The 21,008-nt window shown below is 41.8% G+C and overlaps 1 long non-coding RNA gene across 1 annotated transcript in view; it reads left to right on the top strand.

Moving 5' to 3' along the window:
* The window catches only part of LOC135100361 (uncharacterized), a 52,949-nt gene that overhangs the window by 7,704 nt on the left and 24,237 nt on the right, over positions 1 to 21,008 (top strand). Inside the window, exons 3-6 of the long non-coding RNA XR_010268640.1 lie at positions 3,816 to 3,992; positions 9,508 to 9,690; positions 15,190 to 15,369; positions 18,657 to 18,833. This is a non-coding gene — a long non-coding RNA (uncharacterized LOC135100361). The remainder of the gene's footprint in view (positions 1 to 3,815; positions 3,993 to 9,507; positions 9,691 to 15,189; positions 15,370 to 18,656; positions 18,834 to 21,008) is intronic.

The following is a 21,008-nucleotide window of genomic DNA, read 5'->3' as shown; positions in this document are numbered from 1 at the left end:
GTTTGGTTAGGTTAAGTTTGGTTTGGTTTGGTTAGGTTTGGTTTGCTAAGGTTATGTTAGGTTAGGTTAGATGAGAGCAGTAGAGAGGAGAATACTTGCTTTTGTGGTCTCTATATTACAAGGATAGAGATCTTAGTCAGTATATAAAAGAATGACTGAAAAGATACACCAGGTGACAAATATTCCTATGACAGGAGAATGAAGCTTTTAAACTGATATACACACACATAGAAAATAAAGAAAAAGAGAGAGAAAAAAATATTGAAAGAAAAAAAAACAGGAAAGGAAGATTATCACACACACACACACACACACACACACACACACACACACACACACACACACACACACACACACACACACACACCTGTCTAAAGGTATCTTGGTGGATATCCTCGTGCCTCGTGCCATAGTACTGGTCCACAAAACTCCATTATTCCTCTCGTTTCCTTCGCAGCGTGTCCTCTCGTCTCTCTGAGTTTGCTGGGAGGATGCCCTGAGAGAGAGAGAGAGAGAAATTAATGTGTTTTTTTTTTTTTATTTTATATTACTAAAAATTAACAGACAAACAAAAACATTCATAACTTCACTAGTACTACCTAACACACACACATACATACACACATACATACATACATTTAATTACCTCCAAGCCACAGCACGGACTTGTGAGGGAATGCCAGACCAAGACAGTTTCCGCAGCTCCGGCAGGGAAGTGTTGGCTGCGTTGATCACCTCCAGGAACTTCTCTGTCCTTACCATGTCGCGCTCACTGTCTGCGGGGAGAGAGAGAATGTGAGAGAGAGAGAGAGAGAGAGAGAGAGAGAGAGAGAGAGAGAGAGAGAGAGAGAGAGAGAGAGAGAGAGAGAGAGAGAGAGAGAGAGGGTTAGATAGAGAAGGAGAGAAAGCATTATGACATCACAATAATTAAAAAAAACATTTAAAACATAGATGGATAAATCATTACTACTACTACTACTTCTACTACTACTACTACTACTACTACTACTACTACTACTACTACTACTACTACTACTACTACTACTACTATTATTTCTACTACTACTAGCATCAGTAATACTAATAATAATTTCTTTTGTATTGCAGAGGTGAACCAGGCCAACACAAGACAGATGGGATGCAAGAACACTGTTGACACATCAATACTTCATACAAGGCAATAAAGCGGTATGTATCATCATGCTTTAGTGTATGAGAGCATTGTATAAGCCACAACACATACATACACTGCCATGTACACCCCTCTGTACATCATATGAGGCAACACAGCTATGTATTATCACGCTTCAATGTATAAGGCCAATGGGAGAGGGAGGACTACTACTACTACTATTACTATAACCAGCAAGAGAGAGAGAGAGGTGGTGGACAGGACTAAATATAACAGGCCAATGGGAGAGGGAGGACTACTACTACTACTACTACTACTACTACTACTACTACTACTACTACTACTACTACTACTACTACTACTACTACTACTACTACTACTACTACTTCTTCCTCTTCTTCTAATACTGTTGCTACTATTACTAGTACTGCTGCTGCTGTTACCGGAAGTGATGAAAAGGGTCCTGGGGGTCTGGAGAGTGGCAGACTGCCCTCCACACCTACATTAATAATAACAACAACAACAACAATAATAATAACGAAAGCCTGAAATTTGGATGCATTTTTGTTTGTTTATTTATTTATTTATCTTTTTCGGTCAACAACAAAAGCTACCTTTGATTTTTAAGCTCTTCTTTTTAATTTTGTTCATTTTTTTCTTTCTTTCTTTCTTTAACTTCTTTTTTCTTTTGTGTTTTTTAGCATGATTTTATTTTTTGCTTCTTTTTTACCTTCTGTGTGCAAACCCAAGTAAACAAATTGAATAAATATCATGGCTTCTGACTGCAAGCAACAACAACAATAACCACCACCACCATCACCACCACCCCACCTAATACAAGAGTTATCCAGTATTCTCAATATTTCACCACTAGTCTATCCACCTCATTAATACAACATTTAACCAGTATTCTCAATCTTTCCACCACTATTTTGTCCACCTCACTAATACAAGAGTTCACCAGTATTCTCAATATTTCACCACTATTCTGTCCACCACCCTAATACAAGAGTTAATCAGTATTTGAAGGATGACCTTTGACCTACAGGGACCTTAGTAGGCCTTTTTATACATATATATTACTCTAGCACTGGCTTGTATAAATGAATAAATAAATAAATAAATCTGTCTCTCTCACTTGATGGTTGAAAAGAATGGATTACTATTGCCTGGATAGTAGTAAAGAATAGTACTGATAGTTAGAGGTGATATAATAGCCCACAATAATATTAAGAGTTAGTACAAGCCTTTAATAGTACCCAATAGTACAAAAAATAATACAAAATTATTATGAGTTAGGACACACATTAGGACAGTAATCAGTGTGTCATTTTACCTGATACTATATGTTAATAGATTCTGTTTCACACAATCTCTGTTAAATCAATACCTGGAAGTCCTGTACACACACACACACACACACACACACACACACACACACACACACACACACACACACACACACACACACACACATACACACATACCAGGGGAGGAACAATGCAAGTGTGAGGCCAACGCGCTGGGCCGCCAACCTGTCGGCCTGGGTGACGCGTGAAGAGCGGCGTGGTGTTGGTGGTGGTGTCTTGGCCCCTGTGGTGTCCCTAGCCTTCATGTCATTGTGATTGGTGAAATAGATGACCTCCATTACTTTTTCATCTTCCTGAGGTCACTTGCTGGTACCTCTGTGTCACCACGCTTAGGTCAGCTTTTTTTTTTTTTTTTTTTTTTTCAATTTTATGTAGGAGTGACACTGGCCAAGGGCAACAAAAATCCAATAAGAAAATATGCCCACTGAAATGCCAGTGCCATAAAAGTGTCAAAGCAGTGGTCAAAAATTGATGAATAAGTGTCTTGAAACCTCCCTCTTGAAGGAATTCAAGTCATAGGAAGGTGGAAATACAGAAGCAGGCAGGGAGTTCCAGAGTTTACCCTGCCTCCCCTGTTCTTGCATTACTGGGCTGCTGGACAGGTGGCACAGCCTCATGTGTGCCCTGTCTGTCCAGCACCCTGGCTATCCTTGTGGATGGGCTGGGCACACACTGAGACACAGCACACAGCAAGGGTGGTAAACTGCACCTCACTGCTTTAAATATGAGTGTACAGGTTGAGAGGCAAGGGCAGCACAGCACAGCACAGCACAGCACAGCATGGCAGCTCCTTAACAACACAGCCAGTCTCTGTGTGATGTTCATTGTGTCTTGAGCATTGTATCCTTGACAAACGTGGCGTACTGAGCACATCTTCACATTGTTCTTGCCTTAATGTGAAGTATTAATGTATTACACCTCACAAGTGTAGCCACGTGGCCCCTGTGTGTTCCCGTACCTGGTGATCTCAGGAACAGTTTCAGATTTCATCACAAATATTAATAACTGCAGCAATACTTGGTGCACCCTTCACACATGACCGGGGCTGATTAGTGGGTGAGTCTGCGCCTGAACCAGCCCATCACCCAGCAGGTTGAGGCCACAAGCAGCCCAGCCCAGCATCAATAAGACCAACACCAGGGCTTACTCACCCCTAGACACAACAGCAAGACTAGTCAGAACTGAGCCGTAACACCTGTGTCTCTCTTCACCTCCACAATTATTAACATTCTTTCATTTATTGATATATTTACTGGTACATTACTTACATTACTGGTACATGAAAATTACTAATGTTGCTTTTATTCCGACAGGCTACCACCACCATGACCACCATGACCACCACCACCACCATGACCACCGCCACCACCACCACCACCACCACCACCACCACCACCACCACCACCACCACCACAGCACTCAGCGTGGCACAGAAGGAACAGAGCCAGGCGGAAAACAAGGACTAAGATCCACTGCCACTTCCAAATAAGGTAATACATGAATTTTCTCTCCTCCTCCTCCTTCTCCTCCTCCTCCTTCTCCTCCTCCTCCTCCTCCTCCTCCTCCTCCTCCTCCTCCTCCTCCTCCTCCTCCTCCTCCTCCTCCTCCTTCTCCTCCTCCTCCTCCTCCTCCTCCTCCTCCTCCTCCTCCTCCTCCTCCTCCTCCTCTTCCAGCTGGGTTTTTTTTATTGTTTTACTGCTTCAATCTGTGGTTTCCTGCTTCAAAAATACAAAATATACTGTTGAAATTTTCTTATCAGTTCATGTCCTCCTCTCCTCCTCCTCCTCCTCCTCCTCCTCCTCCTCCTCCTCCTCCTCCTCCTCCTCCTCCTCCTCCTCCTCCTCCCCCAATTTAAGAGGGTTAGCAGGAAATTGCCCCCTGATAATTGAATATTCAACTGAATCTCACTTCCTGTCTCAGAAATGATGTGAAAAATGGTTTTGGAAAATGTTTTGGAAGAAAATGTGTCTTGTCTTTGTTTTATGGAAAGACTGAGTTGTTGTTGTTGTTGTTGTTGTTGTTGTTGTTGTTGTTGTTGTTGTTGCTGCTGCTGCTGCTGTTGCTGTTGTTGTTGTTTATCTTGCTTATTCCTCTTCCTCCTCCTCCTCCTCCTCTTCCTCCTCCTCCTCCTCCTCCTTTTCTTACAAGTTTATTATCATCGTTTATATTTCTCTCTCTCTCTCTCTCTCTCTCTCTCTCTCTCTCTCTCTCTCTCTCTCTCTCTCTCTCTCTCTCTCTCTCTCTCTCTCTCTCTCTCTCTCTCTCTCTCTCTCTCTCTCTCTCTCTCTCTCCCTTGTTCCCTTTTCTAACAAAATAAACTGATGGATAGATAAACTGATAGATATTTGGTACCATATTTTGAAACACTTCTGTGCTGTACTTCCTCTGTTTTCAAAAAGGCTCTAGATGAAGCTGTACATGTTTTTAAGTGTGTTTTTCATGATTCTAGTGACAGATTAACAAGACTTGTACATTATTAACAGGAGAAACACTCTTGAAAACTGGCTAATCATCTCCTTGACCTTGAAAAACAGTCTTGATAAATGAGCAAAGCATTTTTAAGTGTTTTTAAAATTGTGGTAACAGATTAACAAGACTTCTACATTATGAACAGGAGAAACACTCTTGAGAACACAGCTAATTATCCCTCTGTGACTCTGGAAAAGTCTAGATGGCAGAGAAGGAACAAGAAAGCAGAGCATTACAGAATAGGCCCTTACAAGACAAGAACTTAATCTAAATCACAAAGTAGGAAAAGACATTGAAAACCTCACCTTTAGGAACCACCTCATGAAGGAATACGATGAAGAAGGGTGTGACAAGGTCGTTGATCCCCTGCACGTAACCTGAGGCAGGGTGACGGATGGCCCAGATGTACAGAATGTGCTCAAACATTTCTTGTACGATTGTTTGTTGGAACAACGGAATCAGGGGAGACATGCGTGGGATGTCAATGTGAATCTGTGGAGAGACGTGGGTTTGGTGAGACTAGGTTAAGTTTGGTTAGGTTAAGTTAAGTTTGGTTAGGTTAGGTTAGGTTAAGTTTGGTTAGGTTAGGTTAAGTTAGGTTTGGTTAGGTTAGGTTAGGTTAAGTTAAGTTTGGTTAGGTTAGGTTAAGTTAGGTTAAATTCGATTAGGTTAGGTTAAGTTAAGTTCGGTTAAGTTAAGTTTGGTTTGGTTAGGTTGGGTTAGGTTAAGTTTGGTTTGGTTAGGTTGGGTTAGGTTAAGTTTGGTTAGGTTAAGTTAGGTTTGGTTAGGTTAAGTTTGGTTTGGTTTGGTTAGGTTTGGTTTGCTAAGGTTATGTTAGGTTAGGTTAGATGAGAGCAGTAGAGAGGAGAATACTTGCTTTTGTGGTCTCTATATTACAAGGATAGAGATCTTAGTCAGTATATAAAAGAATGACTGAAAAGATACACCAGGTGACAAATATTCCTATGACAGGAGAATGAAGCTTTTAAACTGATATACACACACATAGAAAATAAAGAAAAAGAGAGAGAAAAAAATATTGAAAGAAAAAAAAACAGGAAAGGAAGATTATCCACACACACACACACACACACACACACACACACACACACACACCTGTCTAAAGGTATCTTGGTGGATATCCTCGTGCCTCGTGCCATAGTACTGGTCCACAAAACTCCATTATTCCTCTCGTTTCCTTCGCAGCGTGTCCTCTCATCTCTCTGAGTTTGCTGGGAGGTAGCCCTGAGAGAGAGAGAGAGAGAAATTAATGTGTTTTTTTTTTTTTTTTTTTATATTACTAAAAATTAACAGACAAACAAAAACATTCATAACTTCACTAGTACTACCTAACACACACACATACATACACACATACATACATACATTTAATTACCTCCAAGCCACAGCACGGACTTGTGAGGGAATGCCAGACCAAGACAGTTTCCGCAGCTCCGGCAGGGAAGTGTTGGCTTCGTTGATCACCTCCAGGAACTTCTCTGTCCTTACCATGTCGCGCTCACTGTCTGCGGGGAGAGAGAGAATGTGAGAGAGAGAGAGAGAGAGAGAGAGAGAGAGAGAGAGAGAGAGAGAGAGAGAGAGAGAGAGAGAGAAGGAGAGAAAGCATTATGACATCACAATAATTAAAAAAAACATTTAAAACATAGATGGATAAATCATTACTACTACTACTACTACTACTACTACTACTACTACTACTACTACTACTACTACTACTACTACTACTACTACTACTACTATTATTTCTACTACTACTAGCATCAGTAATACTAATAATAATTTCTTTTGTATTGCAGAGGTGAACCAGGCCAACACAAGACAGATGGGATGCAAGAACACTGTTGACACATCAATACTTCATACAAGGCAATAAAGCGGTATGTATCATCATGCTTTAGTGTATGAGAGCATTGTATAAGCCACAACACATACATACACTGCCATGTACACCCTCTGTACATCATATGAGGCAACACAGCTATGTATTATCATGCTTCAATGTATAAGGCCAATGGGAGAGGGAGGACTACTTCTACTACTATTACTATAACCAGCAAGAGAGAGAGAGAGGTGGTGGACAGACTAAATATAACAGGCCAATGGGAGAGGGAGGACTACTACTACTACTACTACTACTACTACTACTACTACTACTACTACTACTACTACTACTACTACTACTACTACTACTACTACTACTACTACTTCTTCCTCTTCTTCTAATACTGTTGCTACTATTACTAGTACTGCTGCTGCTGTTACCGGAAGTGATGAAAAGGGTCCTGGGGGTCTGGAGAGTGGCAGACTGCCCTCCACACCTACATTAATAATAACAACAACAACAACAACAATAATAATAACGAAAGCCTGAAATTTGGATGCATTTTTGTTTGTTTATTTATTTATTTATCTTTTTCGGTCAACAACAAAAGCTACCTTTGATTTTTAAGCTCTTCTTTTTAATTTTGTTCATTTTTTTCTTTCTTTCTTTCTTTAACTTCTTTTTTCTTTTGTGTTTTTTAGCATGATTTTATTTTTTGCTTCTTTTTACCTTCTGTGTGCAAACCCAAGTAAACAAATTGAATAAATATCATGGCTTCTGACTGCAGCAACAACAACAATAACCACCACCACCATCACCACCACCCACCTAATACAAGAGTTATCCAGTATTCTCAATATTTCACCACTAGTCTATCCACCTCATTAATACAACATTTAACCAGTATTCTCAATCTTTCACCACTATTTTGTCCACCTCACTAATACAAGAGTTCACCAGTATTCTCAATATTTCACCACTATTCTGTCCACCACCCTAATACAAGAGTTAATCAGTATTTGAAGGATGACCTTTGACCTACAGGGACCTTAGTAGGCCTTTTTATACATATATATTACTCTAGCACTGGCTTGTATAAATGAATAAATAAATAAATAAATCTGTCTCTCTCACTTGATGGTTGAAAAGAATGGATTACTATTGCCTGGATAGTAGTAAAGAATAGTACTGATAGTTAGAGGTGATATAATAGCCCACAATAATATTAAGAGTTAGTACAAGCCTTTAATAGTACCCAATAGTACAAAAAATAATACAAAATTATTATGAGTTAGGACACACATTAGGACAGTAATCAGTGTGTCATTTTACCTGATACTATATGTTAATAGATTCTGTTTCACACAATCTCTGTTAAATCAATACCTGGAAGTCCTGTACACACACACACACACACACACACACACACACACACACACACACACACACACACACACACACACACACACACACACACACACACACACACACACACATACCAGGGGAGGAACAGTGCAAGTGTGAGGCCAACGCGCTGGGCCGCCAACCTGTCGGCCTGGGTGACGCGTGAAGGGCGGCGTGGTGTTGGTGGTGGTGTCTTGGCCCTGTGGTGTCCCTAGCCTTCATGTCATTGTGATTGGTGAAATAGATGACCTCCATTACTTTTTCATCTTCCTGAGGTCACTTGCTGGTACCTCTGTGTCACCACGCTTAGGTCAGCTTTTTTTTTTTTTTTTTTTTTTTTCAATTTTATGTAGGAGTGACACTGGCCAAGGGCAACAAAAATCCAATAAGAAAATATGCCCACTGAAATGCCAGTGCCATAAAAGTGTCAAAGCAGTGGTCAAAAATTGATGAATAAGTGTCTTGAAACCTCCCTCTTGAAGGAATTCAAGTCATAGGAAGGTGGAAATACAGAAGCAGGCAGGGAGTTCCAGAGTTTACCCTGCCTCCCCTGTTCTTGCATTACTGGGCTGCTGGACAGGTGGCACAGCCTCATGTGTGCCCTGTCTGTCCAGCACCCTGGCTATCCTTGTGGATGGGCTGGGCACACACTGAGACACAGCACACAGCAAGGGTGTAAACTGCACCTCACTGCTTTAAATATGAGTGTACAGGTTGAGAGGCAAGGCAGCACAGCACAGCACAGCACAGCACAGCATGGCAGCTCCTTAACAACACAGCCAGTCTCTGTGTGATGTTCATTGTGTCTTGAGCATTGTATCCTTGACAAACGTGGCGTACTGAGCACATCTTCACATTGTTCTTGCCTTAATGTGAAGTATTAATGTATTACACCTCACAAGTGTAGCCACGTGGCCCCTGTGTGTTCCCGTACCTGGTGATCTCAGGAACAGTTTCAGATTTCATCACAAATATTAATAACTGCAGCAATACTTGGTGCACCCTTCACACATGACCGGGGCTGATTAGTGGGTGAGTCTGCGCCTGAACCAGCCCATCACCCAGCAGGTTGAGGCCACAAGCAGCCCAGCCCAGCATCAATAAGACCAACACCAGGGCTTACTCACCCCTAGACACAACAGCAAGACTAGTCAGAACTGAGCCGTAACACCTGTGTCTCTCTTCACCTCCACAATTATTAACATTCTTTCATTTATTGATATATTTACTGGTACATTACTTACATTACTGGTACATGAAAATTACTAATGTTGCTTTTATTCCGACAGGCTACCACCACCATGACCACCATGACCACCACCACCACCATGACCACCGCCACCACCACCACCACCACCACCACCACCACCACCACCACCACCACCACCACCACCACAGCACTCAGCGTGGCACAGAAGGAACAGAGCCAGGCGGAAAACAAGGACTAAGATCCACTGCCACTTCCAAATAAGGTAATACATGAATTTTCTCTCCTCCTCCTCCTTCTCCTCCTCCTCCTTCTCCTCCTCCTCCTCCTCCTCCTCCTCCTCCTCCTCCTCCTCCTCCTCCTCCTCCTCCTCCTCCTTCTCCTCCTCCTCCTCCTCCTCCTCCTCCTCCTCCTCCTCCTCCTCCTCCTCCTCCTCCTCCTCCTCCTCTTCCAGCTGGGTTTTTTTTATTGTTTTACTGCTTCAATCTGTGGTTTCCTGCTTCAAAAATACAAAATATACTGTTGAAATTTTCTTATCAGTTCATGTCCTCCTCCTCCTCCTCCTCCTCCTCCTCCTCCTCCTCCTCCTCCTCCTCCTCCTCCTCCTCCTCCTCCTCCTCCTCCTCCCCCAATTTAAGAGGGTTAGCAGGAAATTGCCCCCTGATAATTGAATATTCAACTGAATCTCACTTCCTGTCTCAGAAATGATGTGAAAAATGGTTTTGGAAAATGTTTTGGAAGAAAATGTGTCTTGTCTTTGTTTTATGGAAAGACTGAGTTGTTGTTGTTGTTGTTGTTGTTGTTGTTGTTGTTGTTGTTGTTGTTGTTGCTGCTGCTGCTGCTGTTGCTGTTGTTGTTGTTTATCTTGCTTATTCCTCTTCCTCCTCCTCCTCCTCCTCTTCCTCCTCCTCCTCCTCCTCCTTTTCTTACAAGTTTATTATCATCGTTTATATTTCTCTCTCTCTCTCTCTCTCTCTCTCTCTCTCTCTCTCTCTCTCTCTCTCTCTCTCTCTCTCTCTCTCTCTCTCTCTCTCTCTCTCTCTTTCTCTCTCTCCCTTGTTCCCTTTTCTAACAAAATAAACTGATGGATAGATAAACTGATAGATATTTGGTACCATATTTTGAAACACTTCTGTGCTGTACTTCCTCTGTTTTCAAAAAGGCTCTAGATGAAGCTGTACATGTTTTTAAGTGTGTTTTTCATGATTCTAGTGACAGATTAACAAGACTTGTACATTATTAACAGGAGAAACACTCTTGAAAACTGGCTAATCATCTCCTTGACCTTGAAAAAACAGTCTTGATAAATGAGCAAAGCATTTTTAAGTGTTTTTAAAATTGTGGTAACAGATTAACAAGACTTCTACATTATGAACAGGAGAAACACTCTTGAGAACACAGCTAATTATCCCTCTGTGACTCTGGAAAAGTCTAGATGGCAGAGAAGGAACAAGAAAGCAGAGCATTACAGAATAGGCCCTTACAAGACAAGAACTTAATCTAAATCACAAAGTAGGAAAAGACATTGAAAACCTCACCTTTAGGAACCACCTCATGAAGGAATACGATGAAGAAGGGTGTGACAAGGTCGTTGATCCCCTGCACGTAACCTGAGGCAGGGTGACGGATGGCCCAGATGTACAGAATGTGCTCAAACATTTCTTGTACGATTGTTTGTTGGAACAACGGAATCAGGGGAGACATGCGTGGGATGTCAATGTGAATCTGTGGAGAGACGTGGGTTTGGTGAGACTAGGTTAAGTTTGGTTAGGTTAAGTTAAGTTTGGTTAGGTTAGGTTAGGTTAAGTTTGGTTAGGTTAGGTTAAGTTAGGTTTGGTTAGGTTAGGTTAGGTTAAGTTAAGTTTGGTTAGGTTAGGTTAAGTTAGGTTAAATTCGATTAGGTTAGGTTAAGTTAAGTTCGGTTAAGTTAAGTTTGGTTTGGTTAGGTTGGGTTAGGTTAAGTTTGGTTTGGTTAGGTTGGGTTAGGTTAAGTTTGGTTAGGTTAAGTTAGGTTTGGTTAGGTTAAGTTTGGTTTGGTTTGGTTAGGTTTGGTTTGCTAAGGTTATGTTAGGTTAGGTTAGATGAGAGCAGTAGAGAGGAGAATACTTGCTTTTGTGGTCTCTATATTACAAGGATAGAGATCTTAGTCAGTATATAAAAGAATGACTGAAAAGATACACCAGGTGACAAATATTCCTATGACAGGAGAATGAAGCTTTTAAACTGATATACACACACATAGAAAATAAAGAAAAAGAGAGAGAAAAAAATATTGAAAGAAAAAAAAACAGGAAAGGAAGATTATCCACACACACACACACACACACACACACACACACACACACACACCTGTCTAAAGGTATCTTGGTGGATATCCTCGTGCCTCGTGCCATAGTACTGGTCCACAAAACTCCATTATTCCTCTCGTTTCCTTCGCAGCGTGTCCTCTCATCTCTCTGAGTTTGCTGGGAGGTAGCCCTGAGAGAGAGAGAGAGAGAAATTAATGTGTTTTTTTTTTTTTTTTTTTTATATTACTAAAAATTAACAGACAAACAAAAACATTCATAACTTCACTAGTACTACCTAACACACACACATACATACACACATACATACATACATTTAATTACCTCCAAGCCACAGCACGGACTTGTGAGGGAATGCCAGACCAAGACAGTTTCCGCAGCTCCGGCAGGGAAGTGTTGGCTTCGTTGATCACCTCCAGGAACTTCTCTGTCCTTACCATGTCGCGCTCACTGTCTGCGGGGAGAGAGAGAATGTGAGAGAGAGAGAGAGAGAGAGAGAGAGAGAGAGAGAGAGAGAGAGAGAGAGAGAGAGAGAGAGAGAGAAGGAGAGAAAGCATTATGACATCACAATAATTAAAAAAAACATTTAAAACATAGATGGATAAATCATTACTACTACTACTACTTCTACTACTACTACTACTACTACTACTACTACTACTACTACTACTACTACTACTACTACTACTACTACTATTATTTCTACTACTACTAGCATCAGTAATACTAATAATAATTTCTTTTGTATTGCAGAGGTGAACCAGGCCAACACAAGACAGATGGGATGCAAGAACACTGTTGACACATCAATACTTCATACAAGGCAATAAAGCGGTATGTATCATCATGCTTTAGTGTATGAGAGCATTGTATAAGCCACAACACATACATACACTGCCATGTACACCCTCTGTACATCATATGAGGCAACACAGCTATGTATTATCATGCTTCAATGTATAAGGCCAATGGGAGAGGGAGGACTACTTCTACTACTATTACTATAACCAGCAAGAGAGAGAGAGAGGTGGTGGACAGACTAAATATAACAGGCCAATGGGAGAGGGAGGACTACTACTACTACTACTACTACTACTACTACTACTACTACTACTACTACTACTACTACTACTACTACTACTACTACTACTACTACTACTACTACTTCTTCCTCTTCTTCTAATACTGTTGCTACTATTACTAGTACTGCTGCTGCTGTTACCGGAAGTGATGAAAAGGGTCCTGGGGGTCTGGAGAGTGGCAGACTGCCCTCCACACCTACATTAATAATAACAACAACAACAACAACAATAATAATAACGAAAGCCTGAAATTTGGATGCATTTTTGTTTGTTTATTTATTTATTTATCTTTTTCGGTCAACAACAAAAGCTACCTTTGATTTTTAAGCTCTTCTTTTTAATTTTGTTCATTTTTTTCTTTCTTTCTTTCTTTAACTTCTTTTTTCTTTTGTGTTTTTTAGCATGATTTTATTTTTTGCTTCTTTTTACCTTCTGTGTGCAAACCCAAGTAAACAAATTGAATAAATATCATGGCTTCTGACTGCAGCAACAACAACAATAACCACCACCACCATCACCACCACCCACCTAATACAAGAGTTATCCAGTATTCTCAATATTTCACCACTAGTCTATCCACCTCATTAATACAACATTTAACCAGTATTCTCAATCTTTCACCACTATTTTGTCCACCTCACTAATACAAGAGTTCACCAGTATTCTCAATATTTCACCACTATTCTGTCCACCACCCTAATACAAGAGTTAATCAGTATTTGAAGGATGACCTTTGACCTACAGGGACCTTAGTAGGCCTTTTTATACATATATATTACTCTAGCACTGGCTTGTATAAATGAATAAATAAATAAATAAATCTGTCTCTCTCACTTGATGGTTGAAAAGAATGGATTACTATTGCCTGGATAGTAGTAAAGAATAGTACTGATAGTTAGAGGTGATATAATAGCCCACAATAATATTAAGAGTTAGTACAAGCCTTTAATAGTACCCAATAGTACAAAAAATAATACAAAATTATTATGAGTTAGGACACACATTAGGACAGTAATCAGTGTGTCATTTTACCTGATACTATATGTTAATAGATTCTGTTTCACACAATCTCTGTTAAATCAATACCTGGAAGTCCTGTACACACACACACACACACACACACACACACACACACACACACACACACACACACACACACACACACACACACACACACACATACCAGGGGAGGAACAGTGCAAGTGTGAGGCCAACGCGCTGGGCCGCCAACCTGTCGGCCTGGGTGACGCGTGAAGGGCGGCGTGGTGTTGGTGGTGGTGTCTTGGCCCTGTGGTGTCCCTAGCCTTCATGTCATTGTGATTGGTGAAATAGATGACCTCCATTACTTTTTCATCTTCCTGAGGTCACTTGCTGGTACCTCTGTGTCACCACGCTTAGGTCAGCTTTTTTTTTTTTTTTTTTTTTTTCAATTTTATGTAGGAGTGACACTGGCCAAGGGCAACAAAAATCCAATAAGAAAATATGCCCACTGAAATGCCAGTGCCATAAAAGTGTCAAAGCAGTGGTCAAAAATTGATGAATAAGTGTCTTGAAACCTCCCTCTTGAAGGAATTCAAGTCATAGGAAGGTGGAAATACAGAAGCAGGCAGGGAGTTCCAGAGTTTACCCTGCCTCCCCTGTTCTTGCATTACTGGGCTGCTGGACAGGTGGCACAGCCTCATGTGTGCCCTGTCTGTCCAGCACCCTGGCTATCCTTGTGGATGGGCTGGGCACACACTGAGACACAGCACACAGCAAGGGTGTAAACTGCACCTCACTGCTTTAAATATGAGTGTACAGGTTGAGAGGCAAGGCAGCACAGCACAGCACAGCACAGCACAGCATGGCAGCTCCTTAACAACACAGCCAGTCTCTGTGTGATGTTCATTGTGTCTTGAGCATTGTATCCTTGACAAACGTGGCGTACTGAGCACATCTTCACATTGTTCTTGCCTTAATGTGAAGTATTAATGTATTACACCTCACAAGTGTAGCCACGTGGCCCCTGTGTGTTCCCGTACCTGGTGATCTCAGGAACAGTTTCAGATTTCATCACAAATATTAATAACTGCAGCAATACTTGGTGCACCCTTCACACATGACCGGGGCTGATTAGTGGGTGAGTCTGCGCCTGAACCAGCCCATCACCCAGCAGGTTGAGGCCACAAGCAGCCCAGCCCAGCATCAATAAGACCAACACCAGGGCTTACTCACCCCTAGACACAACAGCAAGACTAGTCAGAACTGAGCCGTAACACCTGTGTCTCTCTTCACCTCCACAATTATTAACATTCTTTCATTTATTGATATATTTACTGGTACATTACTTACATTACTGGTACATGAAAATTACTAATGTTGCTTTTATTCCGACAGGCTACCACCACCATGACCACCATGACCACCACCACCACCATGACCACCGCCACCACCACCACCACCACCACCACCACCACCACCACCACCACCACCACCACCACAGCACTCAGCGTGGCACAGAAGGAACAGAGCCAGGCGGAAAACAAGGACTAAGATCCACTGCCACTTCCAAATAAGGTAATACATGAATTTTCTCTCCTCCTCCTCCTTCTCCTCCTCCTCCTTCTCCTCCTCCTCCTCCTCCTCCTCCTCCTCCTCCTCCTCCTCCTCCTCCTCCTCCTCCTCCTTCTCCTCCTCCTCCTCCTCCTCCTCCTCCTCCTCCTCCTCCTCCTCCTCCTCCTCCTCCTCCTCCTCCTCCTCCTCTTCCAGCTGGGTTTTTTTTATTGTTTTACTGCTTCAATCTGTGGTTTCCTGCTTCAAAAATACAAAATATACTGTTGAAATTTTCTTATCAGTTCATGTCCTCCTCCTCCTCCTCCTCCTCCTCCTCCTCCTCCTCCTCCTCCTCCTCCTCCTCCTCCTCCTCCTCCTCCTCCTCCTCCTCCCCCAATTTAAGAGGGTTAGCAGGAAATTGCCCCCTGATAATTGAATATTCAACTGAATCTCACTTCCTGTCTCAGAAATGATGTGAAAAATGGTTTTGGAAAATGTTTTGGAAGAAAATGTGTCTTGTCTTTGTTTTATGGAAAGACTGAGTTGTTGTTGTTGTTGTTGTTGTTGTTGTTGTTGTTGTTGTTGTTGCTGCTGCTGCTGCTGTTGCTGTTGTTGTTGTTTATCTTGCTTATTCCTCTTCCTCCTCCTCCTCCTCCTCTTCCTCCTCCTCCTCCTCCTCCTTTTTCTTACAAGTTTATTATCATCGTTTATATTTCTCTCTCTCTGTCTCTCTCTCTCTCTCTCTCTCTCTCTCTCTCTCTCTCTCTCTCTCTCTCTCTCTCTCTCTCTCTCTCTCTCTCTCTCTCTCTCTCTCTCTCTCTCTCCCTTGTTCCCTTTTCTAACAAAATAAACTGATGGATAGATAAACTGATAGATATTTGGTACCATATTTTGAAACACTTCTGTGCTGTACTTCCTCTGTTTTCAAAAAGGCTCTAGATGAAACTGTACATGTTTTTAAGTGTGTTTTTCATGATTCTAGTGACAGATTAACAAGACTTGTACATTATTAACAGGAGAAGCACTCTTGAAAACTGGCTAATCATCTCCTTGACCTTGAAAAACAGTCTTGATAAATGAGCAAAGCATTTTTAAGTGTTTTTAAAATTGTGGTAACAGATTAACAAGACTTCTACATTATCAACAGGAGAAACACTCTTGAGAACACAGCTAATTATCCCTCTGTGACTCTGGAAAAGTCTAGATGGCAGAGAAGGAACAAGAAAGCAGAGCATTACAGAATAGGCCCTTACAAGACAAGAACTTAATCTAAATCACAAAGTAGGAAAAGACATTGAAAACCTCACCTTTAGGAACCACCTCATGAAGGAATACGATGAAGAAGGGTGTGACAAGGTCGTTGATCCCCTGCACGTAACCTGAGGCAGGGTGACGGATGGCCCAGATGTACAGAATGTGCTCAAACATTTCTTGTACGATTGTTTGTTGGAACAACGGAATCAGGGGAGACATGCGTGGGATGTCAATGTGAATCTGTGGAGAGACGTGGGTTTGGTGAGACTAGGTTAAGTTTGGTTAGGTTAAGTTAAGTTTGGTTAGGTTAGGTTAGGTTAAGTTTGGTTAGGTTAGGTTAAGTTAGGTTTGGTTAGGTTAGGTTAGGTTAAGTTAAGTTTGGTTAGGTTAGGTTAAGTTAGGTTAAATTCGATTAGGTTAGGTTAAGTTAAGTTCGGTTAAGTTAAGTTTGGTTTGGTTAGGTTGGGTTAGGTTAAGTTTGGTTTGGTTAGGTTGGGTTAGGTTAAGTTTGGTTAGGTTAAGTTAGGTTTGGTTAGGTTAAGTTTGGTTTGGTTTGGTTAGGTTTGGTTTGCTAAGGTTATGTTAGGTTAGGTTAGATGAGAGCAGTAGAGAGGAGAATACTTGCTTTTGTGGTCTCTATATTACAAGGATAGAGATCTTAGTCAGTATATAAAAGAATGACTGAAAAGATACACCAGGTGACAAATATTCCTATGACAGGAGAATGAAGCTTTTAAACTGATATACACACACATAGAAAATAAAGAAAAAGAGAGAGAAAAAAATATTGAAAGAAAAAAAAACAGGAAAGGAAGATTATCAACACACACACACACACACACACACACACACACACACATACCAGGGGAGGAACAGTGCAAGTGTGAGGCCAACGCGCTGGGCCGCCAACCTGTCGGCCTGGGTGACGCGTGAAGGGCGGCGTGGTGTTGGTGGTGGTGTCTTGGCCCTGTGGTGTCCCTAGCCTTCATGTCATTGTGATTGGTGAAATAGATGACCTCCATTACTTTTTCATCTTCCTGAGGTCACTTGCTGGTACCTCTGTGTCACCACGCTTAGGTCAGCTTTTTTTTTTTTTTTTTTTTTTTTTCAATTTTATGTAGGAGTGACACTGGCCAAGGGCAACAAAAATCCAATAAGAAAATATGCCCACTGAAATGCCAGTGCCATAAAAGTGTCAAAGCAGTGGTCAAAAATTGATGAATAAGTGTCTTGAAACCTCCCTCTTGAAGGAATTCAAGTCATAGGAAGGTGGAAATACAGAAGCAGGCAGGGAGTTCCAGAGTTTACCCTGCCTCCCCTGTTCTTGCATTACTGGGCTGCTGGACAGGTGGCACAGCCTCATGTGTGCCCTGTCTGTCCAGCACCCTGGCTATCCTTGTGGATGGGCTGGGCACACACTGAGACACAGCACACAGCAAGGGTGTAAACTGCACCTCACTGCTTTAAATATGAGTGTACAGGTTGAGAGGCAAGGCAGCACAGCACAGCACAGCACAGCACAGCATGGCAGCTCCTTAACAACACAGCCAGTCTCTGTGTGATGTTCATTGTGTCTTGAGCATTGTATCCTTGACAAACGTGGCGTACTGAGCACATCTTCACATTGTTCTTGCCTTAATGTGAAGTATTAATGTATTACACCTCACAAGTGTAGCCACGTGGCCCCTGTGTGTTCCCGTACCTGGTGATCTCAGGAACAGTTTCAGATTTCATCACAAATATTAATAACTGCAGCAATACTTGGTGCACCCTTCACACATGACCGGGGCTGATTAGTGGGTGAGTCTGCGCCTGAACCAGCCCATCACCCAGCAGGTTGAGGCCACAAGCAGCCCAGCCCAGCATCAATAAGACCAACACCAGGGCTTACTCACCCCTAGACACAACAGCAAGACTAGTCAGAACTGAGCCGTAACACCTGTGTCTCTCTTCACCTCCACAATTATTAACATTCTTTCATTTATTGATATATTTACTGGTACATTACTTACATTACTGGTACATGAAAATTACTAATGTTGCTTTTATTCCGACAGGCTATCACCACCATGACCACCATGATCACCACCACCACCATGACCACCGCCACCACCACCACCACCACCACCACCACCACCACCACCACCACCACCACCACAGCACTCAGCGTGGCACAGAAGGAACAGAGCCAGGCGGAAAACAAGGACTAAGATCCACTGCCACTTCCAAATAAGGTAATACATGAATTTTCTCTCCTCCTCCTCCTTCTCCTCCTCCTCCTTCTCCTCCTCCTCCTCCTCCTCCTCCTCCTCCTCCTCCTCCTCCTCCTCCTCCTCCTCCTCCTTCTCCTCCTCCTCCTCTTCCTCCTCCTCCTCCTCCTCCTCCTCTTCCAGCTGGGTTTTTTTTATTGTTTTACTGCTTCAATCTGTGGTTTCCTGCTTCAAAAATACAAAATATACTGTTGAAATTTTCTTATCAGTTCATGTCCTCCTCCTCCTCCTCCTCCTCCTCCTCCTCCTCCTCCTCCTCCTCCTCCTCCTCCTCCTCCTCCTCCTCCTCCTCCTCCTCCCCCAATTTAAGAGGGTTAGCAGGAAATTGCCCCCTGATAATTGAATATTCAACTGAATCTCACTTCCTGTCTCAGAAATGATGTGAAAAATGGTTTTGGAAAATGTTTTGGAAGAAAATGTGTCTTGTCTTTGTTTTATGGAAAGACTGAGTTGTTGTTGTTGTTGTTGTTGTTGTTGTTGTTGTTGTTGTTGTTGTTGTTGTTGTTGCTGCTGCTGCTGTTGCTGTTGTTGTTGTTTATCTTGCTTATTCCTCTTCCTCCTCCTCCTCCTCCTCTTCCTCCTCCTCCTCCTCCTTTTCTTACAAGTTTATTATCATCGTTTATATTTCTCTCTCTCTCTCTCTCTCTCTCTCTCTCTCTCTCTCTCTCTCTCTCTCTCTCTCTCTCTCTCTCTCTCTCTCTCTCTCTCTCTCTCTCTCTCTCTCTCTCTCTCTCTCTCTCTCTCTCTCTCTCTCCCTTGTTCCCTTTTCTAACAAAATAAACTGATGGATAGATAAACTGATAGATTTTTGGTACCATATTTTGAAACACTTCTGTGCTGTACTTCCTCTGTTTTCAAAAAGGCTCTAGATGAAGCTGTACATGTTTTTAAGTGTGTTTTTCATGATTCTAGTGACAGATTAACAAGACTTGTACATTATTAACAGGAGAAGCACTCTTGAAAACTGGCTAATCATCTCCTTGACCTTGAAAAACAGTCTTGATAAATGAGCAAAGCATTTTTAAGTGTTTTTAAAATTGTGGTAACAGATTAACAAGACTTCTACATTATCAACAGGAGAAACACTCTTGAGAACACAGCTAATTATCCCTCTGTGACTCTGGAAAAGTCTAGATGGCAGAGAAGGAACAAGAAAGCAGAGCATTACAGAATAGGCCCTTACAAGACAAGAACTTAATCTAAATCACAAAGTAGGAAAAGACATTGAAAACCTCACCTTTAGGAACCACCTCATGAAGGAATACGATGAAGAAGGGTGTGACAAGGTCGTTGATCCCCTGCACGTAACCTGAGGCAGGGTGACGGATGGCCCAGATGTACAGAATGTGCTCAAACATTTCTTGTACGATTGTTTGTTGGAACAACGGAATCAGGGGAGACATGCGTGGGATGTCAATGTGAATTTGTGGAGAGACGTGGGTTTGGTGAGACTAGGTTAAGTTTGGTTAGGTTAAGTTAAGTTTGGTTAGGTTAGGTTAGGTTAAGTTTGGTTAGGTTAGGTTAAGTTAGGTTTGGTTAGGTTAGGTTAGGTTAAGTTAAGTTTGGTTAGGTTAGGTTAAGTTAGGTTAAATTCGATTAGGTTAGGTTAAGTTAAGTTCGGTTAAGTTAAGTTTGGTTTGGTTAGGTTGGGTTAGGTTAAGTTTGGTTTGGTTAGGTTGGGTTAGGTTAAGTTTGGTTAGGTTAAGTTAGGTTTGGTTAGGTTAAGTTTGGTTTGGTTTGGTTAGGTTTGGTTTGCTAAGGTTATGTTAGGTTAGGTTAGATGAGAGCAGTAGAGAGGAGAATACTTGCTTTTGTGGTCTCTATATTACAAGGATAGAGATCTTAGTCAGTATATAAAAGAATGACTGAAAAGATACACCAGGTGACAAATATTCCTATGACAGGAGAATGAAGCTTTTAAACTGATATACACACACATAGAAAATAAAGAAAAAGAGAGAGAAAAAAATATTGAAAGAAAAAAAAAACAGGAAAGGAAGATTATCAACACACACACACACACACACACACACACACACACACACACCTGTCTAAAGGTATCTTGGTGGATATCCTCGTGCCTCGTGCCATAGTACTGGTCCACAAAACTCCATTATTCCTCTCGTTTCCTTCGCAGCG

The sequence above is a fragment of the Scylla paramamosain genome, chromosome 5 (genome assembly GCF_035594125.1).
Source record: "Scylla paramamosain isolate STU-SP2022 chromosome 5, ASM3559412v1, whole genome shotgun sequence".
Classification (NCBI taxonomy): Eukaryota; Metazoa; Arthropoda; class Malacostraca; order Decapoda; family Portunidae; genus Scylla; species Scylla paramamosain.
This window is presented reverse-complemented; position numbering and strand designations above follow the sequence as displayed.